Consider the following 16,338-nt stretch of genomic DNA (forward strand, 5'->3'; position numbering starts at 1 on the left):
GCAACAAAAAACACACAGCTAAATTTAAAAAATGATTTTTTTTACTATTTTGGGCCAGTTTTACTTTGATAATGAAAAAAAAAGATCAGGAAATATCCATTGTCATTTACCACCAAATGAAAGCCCAATTTGTCTTGAAAAAAAACAAGGTATAGTTCACCTGGATGTACAAAATAGTTGTGATAATATATACAGTTTTACTAACACATGTCAGTGTTGCAAAATTGTGCTCATCTGGAATATGCAGTTCAGTTTTAGGCACCAATTCACAAAAAGAACATTGGGGAACTGGAGAAAGTACAGAGAAGGGCAACTAAACTGATACGAGGCATGGAGGAGATCAGCTATGAGGAAAGATTAGAGGAACTGAATTTATTCTCTCTTGAGACGAGGAGATTAAGGGGGGATATGATCAACATGTATAAATACATCAGTGGTTCATATAGTGAACTCGGTGTAGAGTTATTCATCCTGAGGTCATCACAGTGGACAAGGGGGCACTCTTTACATCTGGAGGAAAAGAGATTTAATCTCCAAATATGGAAAGGTTTCTTCACAGTAAGAGCTGTGAAAATGTGGAATCCCACACGAGTTGGTTCTGGCCAGCTCAGTGGATTGCTTTTAAAAAGGCCTGGGTTCTTTCCCAGATATACACAGAATATAACTGGATACTAACATTTATAGGTAAATTGGTCCAGGGAATATCCGATTGCCTCTCGGGGGATCAGGAAGGAATCTTTTCCCCTGCAGGAGCAAATTGGATCATGGGGTTTTATTTGCCTTCCTCTGGATCAACTGTGGGTATAGGATTATAACTTTTTTTTTTTTTGGTTGAACTGAATGGACTTTTTTCAGCCAGACTAACTATGTAACAATAATTTTCATTGACAGCTTGACCTGTTTTACCGACATTAATTGGTTACATTTTCAAAAGTAATGCTCAGTGCCTTTTTATGTTTCAGTAGAATACAATTGTGCTCATGTTGCAAATGTTCTGTTTAGGATAAAAAGCAGATTATAAAGCAGGTGTTTTGAGATGCAATCAACTTCGAATGGCAACTCATATCTACATTACACTATGCTGTAAATAAACGTTACAATTTGTTTTAAAAATCTGTGCAATCTCTTGCATGAGAAAAACTCTTACTGCACATAATGTTTGGTAGTTTAAAAGGATATTGCAGAGTGTAATGTATTTGGGCAATTTAAGGCATAACTAAAAATAAATATATATGCTGAAGCATACCAGTGTTTAGGTGTGTTGACAGCATTCAACTTTTTCAGGTTGAAAACATTTTTGCAAGTACAGAAAAAAACCTGTTGATCTTGCCAGAAATGCAACACTCTTGCAATGTTAAAAAACAATGTTATCTTTCTCATGTAAGCCACTTATCCCATCAACTCACATGTATTGGAAATGAACAAAGGCAGATCTGTTCGACGTCCAGGCTGGGGAATAACCATGTAACCAGTGTAGCCGCATATGGAAATATTGACATTATAGCAGCACACAGTTGCTGCAGATTTGTCATCTGCACAGATGACAAAGGCATGGATGGCACAAGACAGGATGGATCCATGCTTCTATGTTGCTTATGCCCAATTCTGACCCTACCATCTGAATGTTGCAGCTGAAATCAAGAGTCATCAGACCAGGCAACATTTTTTCCAATCTTCTATTATCCAAATTTGGTAAGCCTGTGCAAACTGCAGCCTCCGTTTCCTATTTTTAGATGACAGCTGTGGCACCCAGTGTGGTCTTCTGCTGCTGTAGCCCATCTGCTTAAAAATTTGACTTGTTGTGCATTCAGAGATGGTATTCTGAATACCTTGGTTGTAACGAGTGGTTATTTGAATTACTGTAGCCCAGGCATGTCCAAAGTCCGGCCCGCGGGCCATTTACGGCCCGAGGGTCGGTTTAATACGGCCCTCCATGTCAGTGTGTCAGTGTGTCTTATGGAGCGAATATGGAGAGGCCGGTCCGGTATTTCCACCGCGGCCGTGTCAGAATACCGGGCCGGCCGCTCAGCTCTGCAGCGGGACCTTACCTGTTCCTCTATCCAGCGGCGCGCTGTCTTCCCGGCTTCTGTAGTGTGGGCGCTCGGCATGACAGCCGGGTGCCAAGTGCGCATGCGCAAGAAGCGGTGCTTTTTGTGAATGGTAAGGCGGTACCTGGGACACATGACAGATCCCAGAAGCCGCCGGACCAATCACAAAGCGCAAGTGCTTTTCGCTCATGCGCACTGGGCACCCGGCTGTCATGCCGAGCGCCATTACAGAAGCTGGGAAGACAGCGCGTGGCTGGATCGAGGAACAGGTAAGATCAAAGAACAACTGCGGAAGTAAGAGCGGGTACCTATCAAATTCAGGTACCCGCTCCCCACCTCCCCAAAGGTCAGCAGTCATCTGTACTGTCCGCAGTCTCTGGTCATCCCTGTGCTGTCCGCAGTCTCTGGTCCTCCCTGTGCTGTCCGCAGTCTCTGGTCCTCCCTGTGCTGTCCGCAGTCTCTGGTCCTCCCTGTGCTGTCCGCAGTCTCTGGTCATCCCTGTGCTGTCCGCAGTCTCTGGTCATCCCTGTGCTGTCCGCAGTCTCTGGTCATCCCTGTGCTGTCCGCAGTCTCTGGTCATCCCTGTGCTGTCCGCAGTCTCTGGTCATCCCTGTGCTGTCCGCAGTCTCTGGTCATCCCTGTGCTGTCCGCAGTCTCTGGTCATCTCCTGTACTGTGTCTGCAGTCCATTAGTTCAGAATTTTTTTTTCCTGTTTTCTGCCTCTAAAACCTAGGTGCGTCTTATGGTCAGGTGCGTCTTATACGGCGAAAAATACGGTAACTTGGCATAAAATAATTTATTTGCATTTAATTGTAATGGTTCAAAGAATGTTTGGAAAAATGTTCGGCCCTCCACCATGTTCACTTCATCCAATCTGGCCCTCTTTGAAAAAAGTTTGGACACCCTTGCTGTAGCCTATCTATCATCCTGAACCAGTCTGGCCATTTTGCTCTGACAGCAGCAAGGCAATCTTGCACAAACAACTGCCACTCACTGGATATTTTCTCTTTTTTGGACCATTCTCTGTAAACCCTAGAGATGGTTATGCGTGAAAATCCCAGTAGATCAGCAGTTTTTGAAATACTCAGTCCAGCCCATCTGGCACCAACAACCATGCCACATTCAGTCACTTAAATCCCCTTTCTTCCTCATTCTGATGCTCGGTTTGAACTTCAGCAAGTCGTCTTCACCATGTCTAGATACTGAAGTGGCCATAGTTGCTGCCATATGATTGGCTAATTAGCAACTTTACCAAGCAACTGAACAGGTGTGTGTGTCATATATAGTGGAATACTTTACTTTTTCACAATTATTTTTAGAGATACCTTCCCACTGTCAAGTTCTCGCTGACACCATTGATCTTTTTAGTTATCTGTAAGGGGGTAATTCTTCCGAGTAACCATCACACTAATGTATCACAAGTTATAGATATAGACATTTTTAGCAGGGGTTCCCCAACTCTGGAGAGTTAATTCAAGAGTTCTGCTGTGTTGAAGTGTCCTTTTCATTTTGGATAGAGTAAGGGAGGGTTATAACTGCTGTTAGGTTTTTTTTTTTTGCCATTTGTGTCCCCATTGGAAGATTTCCCCTCTATTAGTTTTCTGCGAAAAACCAAAAATGTGGGATTTTCTTCTACTTTCAATGATAATGGTAAGCAGGACAATAACAGGAGTTCTAATTCCTCTCCACACTATCCAAAACTAAAAAAAAGTTTTTCATTTAGTTATACTTTAAGTAAATACAAAATATCTTTCTACAAGTAAAATATTGAATAAAAATGGTATAAAAAAAAAAAAAAATCACACACATATATAAGAAAAAGGGTATTTATATATGTGTGTGGTTTTTTTTAATACTATTTTCATAATATATTTGACTTTTAGAAATATATTTTATATTACCTAATTTAACTAATCTAATTTAAAGTTATTTTTGATAAACCACGTGTCCTATTAAAGCAGCTTCCCTTTGACTAGTATTCTAGTCACCTTCTTTCTATTGTATTAATACATATGCTGCAGGGACCGCACTGACTTCATGAGTTAGCATATTTCTATAGTTTAAATAATTTTACCTCTCTATTAGAAATAAAAACTGACAGGGGTTTCAATTCTTCTCCACTGTTCCATTTCACTAGATATCACATCAGATAAAATAATGTATAGTTCCATGAGGTATAAACTACATATTTCAGAAAAATTCCGCATGTGGTATTTTAGAAGTGTTCTTAGTGAATGCCAAAAAATTTCTGAAAAATGCTGAGCAGTATTTTACAGCATTTCATAAAGTGCTAGATACCGTTTTTTGAATGGAACCCATTATTTTTTATCATGTTCTGCTTTAGCGAATAGCTGATTTTTTTTGTTTTTTTCGTTATCCTTTAACTAAACCCTCTCTCCTCCACTACCACTTCAATCTTCAGAAACAAAAGCTGCCTGGCTGGAAACCTTTGAAGCAATGGCTAACCCCTAAACCTTAAGTCGATCTAAACTCTTACTAGACAATATTTAGTTTGAAAAGTACTGTGTATTATACAAAATTGAATTTTTAAAACTAAAAACGCAGGAGTACAACTGGAGGATTTGTGCTGTGGAAGCCCTGCTGGGAACATTTCCATTTCCTACTTTGGAGATGCTACAGTAAAGCCCTTTTCACATGGGTGGACTCCGCTAAGCGGATCTGCCTGCTCAGCGTGGTTCGGTCCACTGATCCAAACTGAGCAGGCAGATGACAGGTCTGTGTCTTCTCCTCTTGTGCACAGTGGACACATACACAGTTTGCTGTTCTCTATGGGGCAATTGCAAACATACAAACCGCCTGTGACCCGGAAAAAGAAAATAACTGCATCAAACTTGACTACAGAGCTTAATCTCAGTCTTCTGAAGCCCGTGTGCACAAAACCTGTGCAGAGATAACTCCATATGCAAAACATTCATGGGCAAGCTGCAACTGCCAAACCACTAGTTACCAATATTAATGCTCAAAAGAGAAGAGAGTGGTGCAACACTCATAAATTATGAACTATTGAACAATGGCAAACTGTAAAATGGTCCCATGAATTGAGCTTCACACTGTTCCCAACCACCAGACTTGTTAAGGTGTGGCAAACACCTTCCCAAGCTTACAACCAAGACTGTCTTGTGCTAATGGTAAAACATGGTGGCGGCACAACTATGGTTTGGGCAGCCATATCTCGGTATTCTGCAGGCCCCACCATCACCTTGAAAGGTAGAGTCACAGCCAGCCACTATGTACAAATTTTGACCCACCATGTGCACCCCATGGTGCAGACATTGTTCCTGAAGACAACACCATTTGCCAAGACTATAATGTTCTGATTCACACAGCTGGTGTTGTCAAATCATTTGATGAGCATTCAGATAAAGTCTCACACCTTCTATGGATGCCGCAGTAGCAGAACTTCAATATCATAGAGCCACTTTGGTCAATTTTTTTTTTTTAAATCTTTTTTATTGATTTTGTTGAGAAACACAAACAACAGGAAATAAAAACAAAAGTTGCCCTCACAGGGGCAGGGCCATAGGCCCAACAGGTCTAGCACATAACTAACTAAAAGTTTAAAACAACCCCGGAGGAGAGGGGGTGGAGACATTACAGGACATGCAAGGCCTAACCAAATACAAGTGAATAACAAGACCATAGAAGACAAGAGTGAACCCAATTCAAGTCAGGAAAAAAAAAGCACATTAGTAACTTCCCACAGCTCTATTCCCCTCACCATCCACCGTAGTGGCGGCAGAGGTAGCATCCAGCCAGCAAGACCAAATTTTATAAAATTTGAGGGGGCATCCTCTATTACAATAAGTAGTTTGATAAAGGGGCAAATTAGAGTTTACTAATCATTTCCAGTAGGTTATGGCAGGGGAAGATGGTTGTTTCCAGCGTAAAGTGATTGTTTTGCGAGCATAAAATAACAGGGTATTTAATAGGGTGTGCTTGGCCACAGCGGGAGCCAGAGATTCCACCAGCCCCAACAAACAATACTTGGGTCCAAGGGGAACTGTAATATGTACTACTTCTCCAATTATTTGTAAAACTGCCTGCCAAAATTACACAATAGCAGGCCAAGTCCAAAAAATATGAAATAACTCCCCATCTTGGTGTGAACATTGCCAACATGCTGGAGAAAGGGAAGGATTCATTTTGTGCAACCGATATGGGGTGAAGTAAGCCCTGTGTAGAATTTTAAATTGGATCAGTTTATCTCTGGCAGAAACTAGGGGAGAAAAGGGATAATCCTAAATCTCAGATCAGTCATCATCATCCAGACTAGGAATGTTGATCCTCCATTTCAGATGCAAGGATGCCAATTCGGGGCTGGCCGCCACAAGAAGATATCTGTAGAGTTCTAACATGGGTTTTTTCAAGAGTGATACATGAAGGATAGATTTCAGCTCAGAGTAGGAAAGAGATCTGTTGACCGGAGAACTGGCCTCTGAAGGCATGGGAAACCTGGAGGTAGCTGAAGTATTAATGTGGGGGCAGACTGTATTTAGCTTGGAGAGTTGAAAAGGGAAACAGTTCACAATGACCCGTGATGTGCTCCAAGGTTTTTATTTTGTATTTAGCCCAAGTTGGGGTCCGGGATTGTAGCAAAATGGGAAAGAGAGGGATTTAACCACAGTGGAGTATGCGGGGACAAGGTGCTAAAGGGAAGAGAATCCAGTCTAAGTCCAGGCCCAAAGAGTGGTACGCATAGGTGGTGTGAGACTATTGGGTGATTTTGATCCCCTGAACACTACAGATTGAAGGGCCTCTAAGGCAAGTAAAAATCGCCGCTTCCAGGACAATAGAGGTATTAGAAAGATCTGGCTGCAACCACCAGTGCACAGTAACAAGTTGAGCAGCAAGGAAGTACTTAAAACAGTCCGGCATAGCCAACCCCGCCTGTCCTTTGGTCTGGTGAGGGTAGTGAGTTTATATTTGGGAGGTTTGGTTCCCCAAAGAAATGAATGCAACAATCGGTTCAACTTCACAAAGAATGACTTGGGAAGCCACTTAGGGGAGTTTCGGAAGATGTACATAAATTTGGGAGTATTTTCATCTTCAACAGGTTAATGCGGCCAATTAGAGAAAGGGGCAAAATTACTCCATGCCTTCAATTTTGACCCGACCTCGGACAGAATTGGGTGGAGATTCAATTCCATAAAATCAGAGGCTGTCCCAGAGACAACAACACCCAAATAAGTGAATTTGTCCACCCACTGCAAGGGAGAATTAGGGAAAGAGGAAGCCAGGGCTCCAGCATCTACCAGGAATAACAGTGATTTGTGCCAGTTAACCTTCATACCCGTGAATCTAGAGAATGAGTTAATGAGAGAAAGAGCTTCCTGAAGGAAAGGCCAGCATCATTAAGAAACAATAACAGATCATCTGCATATAAGGCCACCCTCTCCTCCAACCATCCCATCCAGAGGCCAATAATATCAGGGGAGACTTGAAGGGCCTCTGCTATAGGCTCCATCACCACAGCAAACAGGGCCAGGGAGAGGGGGCATCCCTGTCTAGTGCCGTATTGTATATGGAAGGCAGCCAAAAGAAGGCCACCCACCCGTATCTTAGCCAGGGAGCTCGAGTATAGGGTCCGTAACCAAACTATAAAACGCAAGAGAAAACCCATCTGATGCAATACCTCCCATAGGTAAGCCCATTCCACTGTATCGAAGGCCTTCTCCATATCTGCTGTGGCTATAGTTCGAGAGCCTCCATTCAGGTGAGTAGTATGTATATTAGAGAACAAATGGCAGATGTTAATATCCGTAGATCTGCCTGGCATGAAACCCATCTGATCCAAATTGATAACTGATGTTAGTACCTTATTCAGCCTAATGGAGAGAAGTTTGGTGAGGATTTTGAAGTCACTGTTGAGAAGTGCTATCCGCCTATATGAAACGCAAAGTTTGGGATCCTTGCCCGGTTTATGAAGCAATATGATATGCGCCTCAGATATAGAGGGAGGTAAGGAGCCAGTGTGTAGACAGTCCTTATACAAGGACATCAGTATAGAGGCTAAAAGCTCCACATTGGCTTTGTAAAAGTCCATCGGGAGGCCTTTTCATTAGGGAAGGAGCCCACAGCCACGGAGACCTCCTCTGAGGTAATATCCAAAACCAATAGGGCATGCTCAGAGTTGGAAAGCCACCCAAAGACCAAAGGGTCTAGCAGGGCGGCCAAGCCTGAAGGATTAAGATCTGATGGAGTAAAGGAGGAATAGAGGGAGGTGTAATAATTTTTAAACTAGTGCAAAATACCCTCTTGGGAAGACACCCCCACCCCATCCACAGCACAGATTTCCAGGATCATAGTGTGAGGCCTATCGTGCTGAGACATCATTGCCAACAACCTACCATTTTTGTCTCCAAATTCGAAAAATTCATGTCTGCGAGCCTGTACATCCAACCCAGTAATTTCTGACATATGTACATGCAACTCTCGGCGAGCCGAAGAGAGGAAGTCATAATTATCTACAGTAGGAGTAGAGGAATATTGGGCTGATGCCTCTGCCACATTGGACTGTAACTGAGACATGAGGGCAGAGTTTTCTGACTTGATAGCAGAAACAACAGAAATATATAGCCCCCTACTATGCACCTTTTAGGCACCCCAAACCATAGCAAGAGAAGCTGACCCAGCATTATGTTCCCAGTAATCACGCAGACCTGATGGGATGCATTCCTCAGAGACAGCATGATGGATCCACTTGGGATGAAGCCTCCAGAAAGAACCATTACACAGCCGCTGAGCGCAAATTAGCAATCTAAGGGGACTGTGATCTGATAGACCCGCTGGAAGGTAGCTAGCTCCTGAATATCACCAAGAAGAATAGGGTTAGCAAACGCTAAATCAATACGTGAGGCAGTCTTGTGAGATGAGGAAAAACAAGAATAAACCCTATCATGGGGATGAAGCCAGCTCCACAACTCAGATATGTTATCAGCCTGTGTCCAGATGGCTAAATCTGAATTAAAAGATGCTGGGGGAACTGGTCTAAGGATTGTGAGAATGTAGCATTAAAATCTCCCATGAATAAAATTTTGGCAGGGCAAAACGGGGCCAGCTTCTTCAGCAACAGAGAGAGGGGCCATATGACTGGGTGGTGGCAGGTAATTATTAACAATAATATATTTCTGGTTCCATATTGACACCACCAGCATGACATACCTCCCATTAGGGTCAATAGCAACCTCCTCAACCACACAAGGGACTGATTTGCTTATCAAGATTGTTACCCCACGAGAGTAGATGGCGTGGAAAGCCCTCTTCACCCACGGCCTCTTCAGAGCCAGTTCTTTACTACCCAGAAGATGAGTCTCTTGCAGTAGAACTATATGTGGATTATGCAATTGAAGCTATTAAAATAGGGGTGTTTGCACTTAGAATTTAGGCCCCTGACATTCCAGGAGAGGATATAAAAACAATCTTTATGTATAGATGTCATGATGTCAGAGTCACGGTGACCAAAGCCACCCTAAAACCAGAAGATGGAGTAAAAGGGTTCCCATGAGCAGCTAAATCTGACAAGGCCATTGCATATATAAGTCTATCGAACAGAAAGGCATTGGAGTATAACTAATACACAAACAACCCCCTTAACCTAAAAAACCCCTAAAAAAAACACAATAATAAAACCCTGCTCATGCACCATAAAAAAGGAAACAAACAAAAAACAACCAGTGCAGGGCCTGCACCCTAAACTGGAAAACAAGTGATGGAGTCCATACGTCCATCTTACAGTCTGTCTTGGGGAAGCTGAGAGTGAGTAGACATGCAAGAGGCTTCCACTCCAAGACCATCGTAGCGAACTGACAGTATAACAGAAGAAGGGCCAGGACAGGAATCTCTGCAGATAGACGTTTCAAGTGGCAGAAAAAGAGTTCAGAGACAGCTTCAAGCAAATGTCAGTAGCAGGTGAACAGTGTACTTACAGGAGACTTGAAGTTTCATGCCTTAACGAGCCTCCAGCCAGGTAACAAGCTGTATTTCAGGCCACGGTCATGTAGACGTTTATGGATCTCCATGAATGAGCAATGGTGTTGTTGCACCTCAAGGGAGTAATCAGGATACAGAGAGATTTTGGCATTTTCATATAGAAGTTCAAAAGAATTCCACGCAGCCGACAGCAGCGCATCCCAGTCCCAGTAGTATAGGAGTTTGACTAGAAAAGGCCTCGGGGAGCCCCAGGTGGCAGTGGAGTGGGAGGGACCTGATAGGCCCGCTCAACCCCAAATGTGGAGGAAAGATATTGGAGGCCCAACAGTTTAGGCAGAAACAGCTCCGCAAAGTCTGCGTGTTTTGCGCCCTCGGCCTTCTCCAGAAGGCCTAGTATCCACAGGTTATTCCGTTGCAGCCTATTTTCCATGTCAATAGATTTGTCTTGGAGAGCTTTTACCTGCCTCTGGAGAGCCCTGAGTTCTCTAGAATCCATCTGGACCTTGTCCTCCACCTGGGATATGAGGGATTCTGCCTCAGTCAACCTTTTGCGGTATTTCTCCATATCATGTCGGATAAGGCCTACATCCATGGATAATGAGTCTATTTTGGAGGTCAGGGCCTCCTTGCAGGAGGTGATAGCCAGCAGGAAGTCAGCTGAAGATGGACTAGGATCCCCCATGGTCTCCCGGGATGTCTGCGTTCCCGCTGACACTGCTGTAAAAGCCAGCCTCATGACCAAGATGGCTGCCAGAGGAGAGGAGCTCGAGGGAACCACCGAAGGCCGGCCCGACTTGTGCTTGCCAGGTGACATATGGAGGAAGAACTGCGTGCCCACCCGACTCACTGCTGTCAGGAAGATGTCCACAAGTGGAAGACAGGGAAACTGCTGTCACAGAATCAGTGCGAGGATGAGTGAGGAGCGGAGCTCAGCTGACACATGTCTAGTTCTCTTCACATACGGTCACGCCCCCTTCACTATGGTCAATTTTTTAAAACAAAATTTGGGCTCGTTTTCCGCTTCCGGTATCTCTGCGAGAATTGGAACAACTTTTGCATAAAGAGTGGCATCAGATTCCGTTATAAACCATCCAAGGCCTATATCTGTCCATTCCCAGGTTAATTCATGCCGTCCTGGATGCCAAAAGCAGTCCAACACCATATTAGGTAACGATTTTGTTCTTTTACCTGGCGTTTCCATAACTCTGTCCAACCAATATATATATATATATATATACACACACATACATACACACACATACATACACACACAGACTTTTTCTTTGTGTGTATGTGAATCCCTTAAAATGAATTGGCTTTCTGCAGTAATTTGACTAAAATGTGATCTGATCCTCATCTAAGTCCCAACAATAGACAAACACAATGTGGTTAAGAAAAAAATAAAAAAAAATATATATATAGTTTAAGTTTGGAGGTCTTTAGCTATTGACTCTGCAGACAGTTGGCGACTTCTGCGCACTGTGCGCTTCTGCATGTGCTAACCTCTTTGTTAACCATTTTGTTATAATACTAGTAACAGGTGACCGTGGAATATTTAGTAGCAAGGAAATTTCACAGATGGACTTATTGCATGGGTGGCAACTTATCACGGCACCACGACTGAATCACTGAGCTCCTGAGAGTGCCCAATTCTTTCACAAATGTTTGTAGAAGCAGTCTGCATGCTTAGGTGCTTGATTTTATACACCCGTGGCCATGGAGGTGATTGGAACATCTGAATCCAATGATTTGGAGGGGTGTCCCAATACTTTTGGCAATAGTGTGTGTGTATATATACACACACACACACACACACACACACACACACACACACACACACACACACACACACACACACACACACACACACACACACACACACACACACACACACACACACACACACCCCAAAAAAATTAGAGGAACAGTTTGAAAACACATCAGATCTCAACGTGGAAAAATATCATGCTGGATATCTATACTGATATAGACTGCATAATGTGTTAAGAATGTAAGGATGCCCCATGGTTTGATGGAAATGAAAATTATCAACTTATAGAGGACTGACTTCAAAGAAGCCCTGAAAATCAAAGTGAAAAAATGATGTAGCAGGCTAGTCCATTTTGCTGAAATTTCAGTGCAGCAACTCAGAATGGTACTCAGTAGTTTGTATGGCCTCCATGTGCATGCCTGACAATGTTGGGGCATGCTCCTAATGAGACGACAGATGGCGTCCTGGGGTAATTCCTTCATCCTCCAGGAACTGCCTTGCATACTCTCGCCACATGAGGATGGGCACGGTCATGCACCAGGAGGAACCTGGACACACTGCACAAACGTAGGGTCTGACAATGGGTCCAAGGATTTCATCCTGATACCCACTGGCAGTCAGGGTGTCATTGTATAGCCTGTAGATGTCTGTGCGTCCCTCCATGGATATGCCTCCCTAGACCATCACTGACCCTCCACCAAAACAGTCATGCTGAACAATGTTGCAGGCAGCATAACGTTCTCCACGGCTTTTCCAGACCATTTCACATCCGTCACATGTGCTCAGGGTGAACCTGCTCTCATTTATGAAAAGCACAGGGTGCCAGTGGTGGACTTGCCAATTCTGGTGTTCAATGGCAAATGCCAATTGAGCTCTATGGTGCCAGGCAGTGAGCACAGGGCCCACTGGAGCACCCTTTCTCAACCGGGGTGCCGCCAGAGGTCTTCAGGGGTACCGTGGGTAGAATGGCTGTCACTTGAGCCCGAACTCCCAATCCCCAGCCGCACTGTACGTCGGCACTGGGAGCCATCAGACCGCTGAGAAAAGTGAAAACAAAGGGAAGGGGAGTGTATTCTGTGCTCTCTGCTTCCCCCTAGAGTGCAGTAGTTGCCTGTGTGATGGAAGCTAAGGTACTGTAACTTTTCATAATGCTGTATACATGTGGCTGTGTGTATGTACGAGTGTGTGTATGTGTTAGAACATGTGTATGTGTGTGTGTACATGTGTCTGTGTGTATGTACATACGTGTGTGTCTGTGTGTTTGTAATTTACTTCTAATCTCGACCCCCTATTCCTGTCCTATCATAATTGCTTTTTTAGGACTTGTTCGTAATAGCAGCAATCCATGCTCAGATCGCTTTTCAGGATCATTTGACAGGTGGTAAAGAGGCAATATGTTGCCTCATCACCTGGATTAACCCCAGCATCAATCACCACACCACAACTGTGTGCAATGCGCACAGAGTTGCAGGGTGGTTGTAGTTCAACTCCATTCGCCTGGAGGTACACCTCCAGCTGTGGCAACAGCATGTGTACAACACCAGCTGCTGTTTCTGCAGCTAAAGGGAGAGCAGTTGGGGGTGGTGAAAGCCACTCAATTGCGTGGTTTTACCACCCTACAACCTCACAGGCAAACAGGCCCTTGGTTCACATCTGTGGCTGTGTGTAGGGCACCCCATTCATTTCAATGGGCTGCCTTACCCACAGAAATGCAGCGAAAGTCGTCCCTGACCTTAGTTTTAAATTTGCACCACACCAAAAACACCCCACGTTTGCCAATGTATGGGGTACCCCTAAAGAGCAGATCATTTTTCTACGTGTCAGGAATGAGCGCAATTTCACAGTGATGTAAACCAAGCCTTGGATAGGGGTGCCTCATGACTGAAAAAACTTTTCAAGGGCGCCCCGACTAGAAAAAGATTGAGAAACAATGCACTAGAGGACGTCGGGCCCTCAGGCCACCCTCATGAAGTCGGTTTCTGATTGGTCAGAAACATTCACACCAGTGGCCTGCTGGAGGTCATTTTGTAGGGTTCTGGCAGTGCTCATCTGGTTCCTCCTTGCACAAAGGAGCAGATACTAGTCCTGCTGATGGGTTAAGGACCTTCTACGGCATTGTCCAGCTCTCCTAGAGTAACTTCCTGTCTCCTGAAATCTCCTCCATGCTCTTGAGACTGTGCTGGAAGACACAGTAAACCTTCTAGCAATGGCACATATTGATGTGCCATCCTGGGGGAGTTGGACTGCCTGTGCATCCTCTGTAGGGCCCAGGTATTGCCTCATGCTACCAGTAGTACCAGACACTGATGCAAAATCCAAATGCAAAACTAGTAAAAACCAGTCAGAAAAGATAAGTAGGGGAAAAAATTTCAGTGGCTTCCACCTGTAAAACCATTCCTAATTTGGGAGTCGTCTCATTGTTGCCCATCTAGTGCACCTGTTGGTAATTTCATTAACACCAAAGCAGCTGAAACTGATTAACAACCCCCTCTGTTACTTAACTGATGTGCCATCCTGGAGGAGTTGGACTGCCTGTGCATCCTCTGTAGGGTCCAAGTATCGCCTCATGGTACCAGCAACATATCTCATAACATTATGACTGTAACGATTGTGTGCAACAGAGACATGGAGCTGTATGCGACATGCCATCTTGTTAAGGTCTCAGCATTTTGGTTTCATGAGAAGTGTTCCTTCTCCCCCCTCCCCTTGCAAACTATGAAATTTGTAGCTGTACCTTTTAACAAACATCAAAAGAACCTCTTCTTATCTTAATTAGTCTTGGCAGGATGTCTGTTTCCACTAATCATGGAAAACACTTTCCTCTGCCCTATCGTAAAACAATAACCCACTCAAGCCGTCACACATGACCCGTAAGGCCACTAAGGCTCTAGGAATGCAGAGCATGCTATAAAACGTCTATTCCACAATGTAACAATTCTACATACAATTCATAAAATTCAACAGGAACAGGACACATTAATATTAGGTATATATTTGAATAGGGAATATCATACCAAACAAATCAAGGTCATACAGGACTATGTTAGTACATACCAAAAGGAAAAAAGCAGTCTCCTCCCTCCTGGGTGACAAAGGTACGCTGTGTTTGATATCCCTGGGTTTGAAATATAATTCTAAATATTAATCTGCCAATTGCTAGAATACCACCTGCACATATTGGAGGTTATTAATATTAGTGTAAAACTGTAGCTGGGACTTGGCCATAAATTTGGTGACCTCCTAGCAACCATCCCTTAAACTGGATTATTGGTCAGTTGCTCTCTGGCAACACCCCTTTGATATTATAGCAAAGGAACTGACCGGATCTAGCAAGGGAACTCTCATTTAACATCAACCAAGGAACATCTTAACGGACGTGAGAACCAAGGCAATGTTTTTGCTTGGACAATTGGACTCTGCTAAAACCAAGGCCTTTACAAATATTCTGCCTTCTTAACTTCTTACTTTTATTTCTCTGTTACTTTATTGTTCTCTTTATGTCTTTGTAACATCCCTTTCTGTAAATATTTTAATTGCACCATTTGACCTTTTCATTAATAAACCCTATTTTGAAAAGAGGTAAAACTATTTCTAAGGCTTTTTTTAATTCAACTAAAGAATCCCTGTCTCTTGCAGAGTGCTACTGTATATAATAATCCTCTAAATATACTTGTCTGTGGTGACAGTGTGTGTTACAGACGTTTATTGTTCACAACAGTTCTTGCTAACATTGTGAAGGGTTGATGGTCCCAAAGCTATATGGTGGCAGTTTGGTGTTTGAAGGGTTAATTGCATAATTAATTAACCATGTGACAATCGCTCTCAGGCTGCTGGCACATACATTGTGGTCTGGTGAGCTGGAAAATCTTTGTGCAGTGCGCAGCTGAGATTGGCATTGGTATGCAAGTGAGAGCACGATGTGAGATTGGCTGGTCCGTTCTCACGAGTTGGTGAGAAGGGCAGGGGTCGGGCACCGCGTTTGTCACAATGACCACTAGCGGGTTATGTGAATAACATTAATTATCTTGTGACAATGGCATCTGAAAGTGGGTTGAATATATTACACAGCAAGTGAACATGTTGACCCCAAGGTTGATGTGTCAAAAACAGAAAAAATGGGCAAGTGTAAGGATTTGAGTGACTTTGACAAGGGCCAAATTTTAATGGCTAGATGACTGGGTCAGGGAGACTCCAAAACTGCAGCTCTTGTGGGACATAGTCTACCGTGGTCAGGACCGACCAAAAGTGGTCCACGGGAGGAAAACTGGCAAACTGGGGACAGGCTTATGTGTGGCCAAGGGTCATTGAGGTACCTGGAGAGCAAAGGCTGGCCTATGTAGTCTGATCCAGTAAAAGAGCAACTGCAGCTCAAATTGCTATAAAATGTAATGCTAGTTCCAATAGAAAGGTGTCAAAACACACAGTGCATCTCAGTTTGTTGTGCAGGGAGCTGCATAGCTGCAGACCAGTTAGGGTGCTTATGACCTGTGCCACAGCCTTGATTTGATCAGATGCTTTTGCACTGAGGAGAGACCTGGGGTCTGACAGACCCCAGATCTCTTAGTAAAA

General features: G+C 43.7%; 1 protein-coding gene across 5 annotated transcripts in view; it reads right to left on the minus strand.

Moving 5' to 3' along the window:
• P4HA2 (prolyl 4-hydroxylase subunit alpha 2) overlaps window positions 1-16,338 on the minus strand; it is a 157,652-nt gene that overhangs the window by 25,345 nt on the left and 115,969 nt on the right. The gene's annotated exons all lie outside the window — the stretch shown is intronic.

The sequence above is a fragment of the Staurois parvus genome, unplaced genomic scaffold, assembly GCF_062004578.1.
Source record: "Staurois parvus isolate SC_StPar_1 unplaced genomic scaffold, SC_StPar_1.0 ptg000648l, whole genome shotgun sequence".
NCBI classification, from domain to species: domain Eukaryota; kingdom Metazoa; phylum Chordata; class Amphibia; order Anura; family Ranidae; genus Staurois; species Staurois parvus.